The sequence below is a fragment of the Saccoglossus kowalevskii genome, chromosome 2 (assembly GCF_978046115.1).
Source record: "Saccoglossus kowalevskii chromosome 2, keSacKowa6.1, whole genome shotgun sequence".
Taxonomy (NCBI): domain Eukaryota; kingdom Metazoa; phylum Hemichordata; class Enteropneusta; family Harrimaniidae; genus Saccoglossus; species Saccoglossus kowalevskii.
In genome coordinates this window covers 11,335,808-11,345,584 of record NC_140642.1, presented here as the reverse complement: position 1 = coordinate 11,345,584, position 9,777 = coordinate 11,335,808, and the positions used below count along the sequence as shown (strand labels likewise).

The 9,777-nt window shown below is 35.8% G+C and overlaps 1 long non-coding RNA gene and 1 pseudogene across 2 annotated transcripts in view; both read left to right on the top strand.

The window, feature by feature from the left end:
* The first annotated feature begins 263 nt into the window (after window positions 1-263).
* LOC146748115 (uncharacterized) overlaps window positions 264-9,777 on the top strand; it is a 39,183-nt gene continuing 29,669 nt past the window's right edge. Inside the window, exons 1-2 of the long non-coding RNA XR_014926633.1 lie at window positions 264-341; window positions 1,904-2,027. This is a non-coding gene — a long non-coding RNA (uncharacterized LOC146748115). The remainder of the gene's footprint in view (window positions 342-1,903; window positions 2,028-9,777) is intronic.
* On the top strand, window positions 2,631-4,791 carry LOC146748117 (uncharacterized; annotated as a pseudogene). The gene is made up of 7 exons (XR_014926632.1): window positions 2,631-2,754; window positions 3,054-3,163; window positions 3,291-3,419; window positions 3,676-3,866; window positions 4,033-4,204; window positions 4,314-4,472; window positions 4,727-4,791. The product of XR_014926632.1 is annotated as an uncharacterized LOC146748117 (transcript).

The following is a 9,777-nucleotide window of genomic DNA, read 5'->3' as shown; positions in this document are numbered from 1 at the left end:
GTTAGATAAAGATAGTTTATCATTGATTTGGAAATTAAGTTACCTCTCTGTGTTGTTAGACTATATAAAGAGCTAGAAGCCTCAATTATCCAATATTGTACTCATTCGTGACAAGGTAAGTTTACTTTGAATAAGAATATGTATCAAAGTCGTGCTAACTACGTCCAGATCCAGTCAACTTGTATATGTACAACGTGTTTATTTTGCCATTTGATTCACAGACCATTATTTTGAAAATGCGTTTCTTGATTCTCGCCGTGCTTGTTGCAACAGCCGTAGCGACGGCCCCTTACTACAGGGTCCGTGATGCCGTAGAAGGTCGTTATTTGATCAAATTGAAGGTAAGTCATTATACATACACTGTAATACTACAGGGATTTATATGATACGCATTCACAATTATGAAATCTATGAGCAATATCTCAAATTTTATTTATTGAATGAGTGATAGATTTTTTGAGCTGGTTACGATTTCTCAAATATAAAATATAGGGACTGTAACAATAAATTCTAATTGGCCAGAAAACTCCAAAATACATGTGAATTCAACAATATTCAGCCATCACACGTCATAGCAGGAATAAAGCATACAATGAAGTAAATCATTTTAAGAAATCAATGATATCCAGCAGATTTTTCCCACTGTGTAAATAATTAAATCACTGTATTCGACACATAAAAACAGTGCTATTGCGTAAATTATACAGACTGCGATCACTGTGCAACGTTAACAGTTTGAATAAAAGCATTCAATGTATCAAACTTGAATACACTGCGCATGCCAACGTATCTCACAGCAAGTAATGATCTGCCGTCGACTTTTATCAGTTCATTATTTCACATCAACCAATCAGTATTTGTTTTAAAGTTCTGTTAAGTGAAATACATATTCCCTTTGCAGTATTTGACGAATTCACGCATATTCCTTCTCTGTTTAAAACAGTGAACACAAATTAAAATATATTTTAAAATTACATAATTATATGTATTATATATGTATGGTTATCTCATGAGCACTTTCTTTCATCATGCTTAAAAAGCTAACAATGAATAAAAAAAATAGTAAATGTCACGAAAACAAGAAAAACAATATACTCAAAAGAAATTCATAATAAATTGCATTTGCATTTTCGGTTATCTGCATTGAACTGTTTACACCCTACATTTAAAATTTGCATCATCACAGATATTTTAATCCAGTCATTACTGCTTTAAGGAAATAGAAAGACATACATAATTGTACATAATAATTGAACGTTATAAAGAAGTATCCTTTGTTTGTATAGGCTATTACTTTATACATTTCCACTAAACACAGTGATTATGTCATCCATCAACATTGAAAAGCAGCGACATTTGTAACTCTCACTGGAATACTACTACTGGCCGTTAACACTGCGCTTCTTCTTTACATGGAAAAGCATGGCGAATTATGACATATATGCGATATTTTTCATTTTTTGCACCGTGTACATTTATTTTAGACATTTATGTGCAAAATTTGCAAAATAAACGAGTATCTAGATGACGACTTTGAGATATAGTTATGATACACCTACATCAATGTTGTCGCCACAGTGATTGTTTATTCCACAGAACAGTTCCAAATGCAGCGGCCACACGAGGCAAAATGGGTCGTTTCGGGAACTTGGAGAAAAGTCAATTCGCTTCAAATATGAATCTTTATCAGTTGCATACTTTATTTTATAATTTATTGATTGTGGTCAATACATAATTGTGTATGCCTATACTCTGTGTCGCTTAGTTGCGGGCAATATCTTCATAGGTGGTGAATTAGGTAATGACAGTTATACGCAGTTCAAAACATCTATATTATTTGCGGTCTCCATTAAGATTTTATTACAACAATTATTACTTCCATGATATATTATTCAAATTACAGGACGGAGTATCTATCTCAGATTTTGCGAGCAAGATGGCTCCCTTGGGTGCTTCAGTAGTTAAAAAAATACCGTAAAGTGCTCAATGGAATTGCTATTTCAGCACAGCCGAAGATTATCACTAGTGTAAGATCACATTTAATGTTTATTTGTTTGTTTGTTTCTACCATGAAGAACTAAATTCAATAATACGTACGACGTTCAGATAAATAACGGCAAAAAACATAAAATAGCTTTATTTGAGCGAAATATTACGTCCCACCATTATATTAGCATGGAATATTTGTCAAAGCATTACATATGACTTTTGTAGTATTTATTGTTAACTGTTGTATATATCACTTTTTTAAACTAGAGACTTAGTAAGTGCATTTTCAGTGTTTTCTAACGAACACATTTATTATTTACTAACCGACTTGTGTGATATGAATGTGACATCTGCCTGAAATTTCTCAATGAGGTTTTATTTGTTTTTAAGTATTTTTGGACCAGGTATAATTTCCGGATGATGTAGCCATGGTTGTTTTGTTCCAAGTTTTTTGTTTTGCTTCCAATTGCAAGTACATTTGAATGAGTAATTTGTGAAAATACCGATACTTTTTGCGTTGGACTGAGGCAGTTTACATACGTTGTGTTCAGATGTCACATAATTCTAATAATCTTAAGATATTACGACATAACGCATGTGTTTATAATTTCAATGGTATGTAAATTTGTATACCGTTATAGCTTCGTAATATGGATGAAATTGAGTATATTGAAGATGATGGTATCACAAGAGCCACAGTGGAATGGGGAATGGACCGTACAGATCAACGCAGCAACAACCTTGATGGTGTAATGAACCTTTATGGTGAGCACTCTAGCAGTACGGTTGATATCAAACATTCTAGGAACTATCACAAGTTATCCTATGGTATCAGTACATTTTCACAGATAAAACACATGACATAACTTGATGTTATTACGACAGACTGTCGGTTGCGTGATAACTTTACAGTACCGGCTTTTGTGATACTACCCATTCCTCATAAATAATAAGCTACTGTAGAAACAAGATATACAAATATAAAATAAGATATAAAATAATGTGTTTTTAAGTTCCAACAGCTACAGAAAATAACGAATACGCGCCTTTTTCGTTTTGTCCAGCTACTGGTTCCGGTGCCAACGCATACATCTTGGACACTGGTCTGCGACACTCTCATAATGAGTTTGATAACCGAGCATCATACTTCTGGGACTACGATTCAAGCAACAATGTATGTATCACAGATGTTCATAGTGGCAAAAACACAGTTACCATATGCTATGCATGTCTTGATGATTTGAAGTTACGGTTAGTGATTTGTACGTTTTGAATGTTCGCTTATATTATTTCATTTATAGGGTGAAGACTGTAACGGCCATGGCACCCATTGTGGTGGAACTCAGTCGGCATTGCCCCAGACAAATTATTGTACAGTGTACGAGTATTGAACTGTCAGGGAAGTGGTCTTATTTCAAACATGGTTGATGGTAAGCTGGGGTTTACATCGATTGACTAAAATCTGATTATTCATAGAACCTGTCGTTGAATTAAGAAATCGTTATACCATCTGGTAGGTGACCCCCAAGATGTGATGCAATGTTTCGAATGCATCGTCTTGCGAATGATATCAATATCGCAAAAGTCAGACAAATAAATAAAATGTGAAATTAGTAAATCTTAATTTGGTGAAAAATAGTTTAGTATAATATGAAGATTCCTCAATGCGAGTTATGTTATTTATAGGTCTTGATGAAATAGTTGCTAGGGGAAACACTCCATCCATGTCTGTTGTATCTATGTCTGTTGGGGCTGGTGCTAGTACATCACTAGACAATGCCGTACAACGAGTTATCGATGATGGTTATACGGCTTCCATCGCAGCTGGCAATGAGGACCAAGATGCTTGCAATACTTCACCTGCAAGAGTTGAAGATGTACGTATACATATCGGACACTTATAGCAATCAAATCGATACACTAGAACTAGAACTCCTTGGTTTTGGATAATAGGTTCAAAATGTTATATACTAGTATTACGAAAAAAATACATTAAGTGGCTATAACAAGTGATGCTATATGACGCACTTTAATCCGATTTAGGCTATCACTGTTGGTGCAACCGACGTTAACGACAATCGAGCAGGCTTCTCCAACTGGGGCAGCTATCTTGACATATTTGCACCTGGTGTTGCTGTTAGAAGCGCCTGGTATACGTGTGATTCTTGTTATGAAACCATAAGTGGAACCTCCATGGCATGTCCTCATGTCTCTGGTAAGAATACCTTAAAGTAGTTTTATTAAAAACAGCTTTAAAGTCTGTGCCTTATTTGTTTATTTATTTTGGTATTTTGTATAATCCAAATTTGATTTTCTTTTCAAAGGTGTTGCCGCCGTACATCTGGGTGCTGGCACTTGTAACGACAATGCCAGCTGTAGAAATAAAATTGTTGCTCTGGATTCTACTATTGGTGCAGTAAATGACCCCAATGGATCACCAAATTTGTTGTTATATTGTGACTAAATATACACAATAAGTAAAAGCAAGTTAATATTTATTTTATGTTAGAACTAAACTGTCTGACTTGGCATATGCATTATCATCCTAGCTAAAGTTATTTTCAGTGAAATCCTAGCTAAAGTTTTTTGCTTGGGTGTGTTTGTCCACTTTAAATAATATGAATGTAACATTGCCAGGTCTCATGTGATGTGTTGCCTGATATGAATATACTGATTGCCATTCCTTCTATTCCACAATTATACTATACTGATACGGATGTATTTTCTTTGTTTATAGGTCGTTTTATCAGAGAACATGGCACATGATGTAGACGTGAATAAATTTGATTTTAATTGAAAAAAGTAATTGTCTTTGTCATATTTATTTACTCCAGTGCTTATCTTAACTGCTGATGTATATGATATATATCAATATGGGCTAGAATAAAAAACTTTGCACCCAATTTCAAAATATCAAATAATACTGGGATAGATATGTTAGTTATGCAGACAACACATGCTTGAATTAACATGGAAAATAATAGTATAAATGTAAACGCAAAATTCTGTTCAGGAAAAACTAATCAAACGATTGTCAGGGCGTCCCGGCAACATGACGGTTTTATGCATGTTATACAGTGAAGACAATTAAACTGAGAGAAACTAGAGACTCGCTGGTAAACATACAATACATATTATCAGTGATTGGATGAACTTACCATTGAATTACTTACATCGTAGTGAATACCGTTGATTAGTTATTATACTGCACATCAGCCTTTTCCTGTGATCTAATGAATGAACAGAGCCTCAATCCTGAATTTATGCTAATATGAGCTGAATGCTATCTGTCTTAATGAAAATAGTGTAGGGCAAGCGACCATGTCTGTGGTGTTCTTTCACACCAAATCAAACAATTCATGTATTCATCTGAAAACCTTACCGATCGACAGATCTATTGGCAATAGACACCAGACTAATTCTTCTAACATGGGAATGAAAATCCCAGTAAGAATTGATGTTGCATTATTCCGATGTGCTACCAGCTAAATAATATAAATAGACTAGCACGGGTACACTTTACCAGGGGTACGTCCGCCAGATGTCCAGTCGGTCTCATCCACATACAAGTCTCACAACGTACAACAATCTAAGACACATAGGAATATTTATCGCTTTAGCGAATGTATTGTATTTTACACAACAACGAATGCACTTTCAAAGTATACACTGGTGGAAAATGACAACAATAATCCCTCAACTACAATAGAGGGCGCACTAACAATCTGGTATACTGGTAGTCAACACTACGGAATAACAAAATTGAACCACATGAGATTACAAACTACGTAGGGGTTGCTCACACACTCGACGAAAGAAGCATAAATAAAATCAGCGAAATGTGTGTTGACCCGTCCTGTACGAGTACCAACCAATGACATTGTATCGAAATTTGAATAGGAGCAAAATCCTATACAATTTACATAAAGCAGGGCAGTGTGTTCAAGTAGTCAGCACTTAGCAGTTACAATAAAGCTAAACCTTATTAATCACCCAGACCTACAACCACGGTAACACACTTCAGAAATATAAAACGTACAAGTAACCTGTAGAATGCTGTGTGGGTAATATATTTATATTGATTTTTGTTGCATTTGCAGCAAATAGTTACCAAACAATGAGAAATCTATAGGATTGGATATACCTCTCAGCTGGCTTCACATGCATAGTTCAAGACTGCCTAACCGGTGCTTATACCAGGATTTAGTTGCAGCACTGTGGTCTGTGGTTACAGCTTCATTTTCCGAGTAATCACAAGAAATTGACATTACAATAGAAAATAAAAGACTGGCACTCCCATACAATTAATAGCAAGTGAAATTCCTGGAATTGAAACATAGATTTTGAAGTCACTGGTGTAGGCATTGAATAACTTCAAGTTGGCATAAAGACGAGGTAGTTTATTTAATGAGTGCTGAACTAGAGGTTGAAAGTTCGTTGTCATATAATTTGTTTATTTAAATTTCTTCTGAATTCAAATAGAATACACTGGTGAAAGGATGTTTTTGAGGTGTGGTTACATTGTGTATGGAGTGGTAGGGTTGGGTGTCATATAATTTTTTCATTTTCAACTCTCATGAAATCACACAGAATTTCACTTAATTTATTTTCGATGAAAAGTTTCAAGCATACGGTGTGAATCAAATTTTCACTGTGTTGTGTCAAGTCTCAATAGAGTATGAGGGAAATGGCATTTTCACTGGAATTTATTTTAGCGGAAAAATGTTCACAGTGAAAGGAAGTATTAAACATTATTACATATATACTGCAGTTTATTTTGATTCGTCCCTGAAAGCAAGATCGGTACTTCCACACCCCATATGCAAATGAGGACTGAGAGCGAATAAAGTAGTCCGTTCAAGAGTAGCGTTTTTCGAAACATAGCAGAAATAAACAATATTTAGAAGTACAATACTTTACGTTTGGGTACATGAATATATTTGCCGAGTGAAATGAAATTTGAACGACAGTAATGGTACTTCTAAGCAGTAACTTATTTTAACTAAAACTAATTTGCATATCACCCATGCAATGATGTTCTTGGTATTTTCACGGTCAATATGCAAATGAACATGGTATTGGCGATTCGCTCCACTTGGATTGCCCTTAAAATCACTTTAATTTTGTGTATCTGTGTGTGTGTGTGATTTCTAGTGTTTTCACGTATTAATTATTCTGTGATTTGTTTGGCTTGGCCGATTTCGCTCAAACTTAGCAGGTAGGTCACACCTTCACCCTAGTTATCAGGAAATGTATCTCCTACAAATTTTGGATACAACACCTCAGACATAGCTCATTTTGCTCAGCTTGAGTGTGGGCACTCAAGTTACTATTGGTAAAATCTGAAAACAAATTCTGACCACCGTTTCCATGGAAACAGCCAACAACTGAATTGTTTAATACCTTCACGCCAAATGTATCACACCCTACATTTCTATGATTAAAAAGCATGGACGTAGCTCATTCTAATCCGCTTGAGTGTGGGCAACAATTTACTGCGATTTTTTTTGGCTTGGCTAATTTTGTTTATAATTGACAGGCAGGTCGTACCGTCACTAATTGGCAAAACAATCCTGGTCCACAGCTACCATGGCAACAGCCAAAAACTGTTTTTTGAATACTTTCGACCCCAAATTTATTACCTCCCACTAGTCTTGTATTCATGCCTTTTATTTTGGCTACGTTGCACACCGGTAAGAGATCAACGACGCCGACATTGTTACTCTGTATCAACGTAATCCCGACGCAACTTTGAATGAACTGTAAATGCTGCCTGCAATCTAGAAAATACTATCGGTTGGAAATAATAAATTTAAGGGATTGTTCAGTTACTCTGGCCTGGGGGGGGGCAGATTCCATTTTGTCAGCTGTAAATCTCAGTTGACCCACCCCTATCAACAACAAAAAGTGGGCGACCCCCTAACATTATATTTTAAAACATGCTGACCCCCCCGAAAAACAAAGAAACATTAACAGTTTTGGCTCTGACATGATTACAAAATGTATGATGTGCATTGAAAATATCGTGGTTTGCCGTAATTTTTACTGTTTGCACTTAATAGGGAGGGGAAGCATAAAGCCAAAAAACGACTACAGAAAAGGCTGCAGGAAGTAGGGAAATCTATGATGCTAAAGATAGTAAATAAAAACAAAGCTGTGGAGTACTCACTTGATAAACGCCCTTATAAGATAGGAAAAGAGGATTTGAATCTAGGCGGTTTGAAAACTAATTTGGATTTAATATATCTTTCATATCTAATAGACCAGGAAAGCTTTACACCTGAAGCACAGTCTGTGCTTATGAAAACAAAGGACACTTTGATTTTTGTATAAATTTGTGTTGGATTTTGGTATTTTACAGAGCAAAATATGCATATTTAAAAGTTAAAAAAACAAAAAAAACTATTTATTTATATACATGAATCCATTTAACTTTTTTGATTTGCTGAACAAAAACTGTCACTGCTCTTTGTACTAATTGCTGTGTTTTTCCGTCTCCAGCTACAATTGGATAAATCCAGTAAATATCTTATACAATGGTGACTTCAGACTTTAAATAAAATAATCTGATATCACATGGACTTTGGATGTGTTCAAAACTTAACTGTATAATTGCATGGGGCTCTGCCGCATTGCATAATCTGTTTTTTGCATCAACAAATTTATAGGCAATATGGGTAATAGTTATTATTAAGAACACATTTGTACGATTAACTTTTTAATCTATTGTTCTGAAATAAAATTAAAAAAAATATGTGCATAAGCGCGTGTGTGAATTGTGGAAAACAGGGTGACCGCCCCCCCATTCGCAAAATCAAAAACAGGGTAACCCCCCTACTGATCCACCCCCAGGCCGAAGTAACTGACCAATCCCTAACAACAGCATACGTCCTAGCAATAAAATAATATGACTTCTAAGGACTGAATGTTTTTTTGGGAACTTTGTATACGGTCCCCGGTTTTAGTTATAAACCGACGTTAGCTTCACGTTCATGTTCTACCATGGCAACAGCCGAAAACATATTGCTAGTTTTTTTTTAGTGGAGTGGATCCCCAACCGGCTTGTTTTCATTAGCAAAATCGTTCAGCAACATGTTTGGCATATTAGGTGTACATCATATGGACTACTACGATTGAGAGAACTTTAAACCCCGAAGGGCTCTTGGAAGATCCACCCGCAGTAAAATTAGCGATTGCCATGGAGGCGCAACCATCAACATCAAAATCCCAGGAGGTTTCTGCTGGCGACGTTACCCAGTTCCAAATAAAGATCACCAACGCCAAATAAGCAACATTTTAACCGGTAATCAAGATTAATTCAATCCACGGCTAACAAGCAACATCACAAGTGAAGTTGTAGCGTGAAGCTCAGCGACTACTGCTGACAACGTAAGTCATGCTTGCGTGCCTTCACCATTGTATTCAAACGAATCACGTGGTGTGCCGTTCTCGTTCAAACCCGGGATTCGATCAATAGGGGAGTTTCAGTAAAAAAACACATTGCAAATCTTGCAAATTCAACATTTTCAAACCAGTATACTAAAACAGAAATGCTCAGCGATGCAAAAGAAGGATAGATGTTACTTTTCATTATACACATCTCTGTTGATACAATCCCTCACATATTCTATTCCCAGTTATACCTGCGTAAATGGATTAGCCTCTTTTGATGTTGACATTCAGACTAAAATCACGTGACAGGCTGTTAAAATTGGCTGTTGCATACACTTTCGCCGGTCTGGAAAATGTGTTTAGTTAGCTCTCATTCAAGTAACTGTGATAGGTATT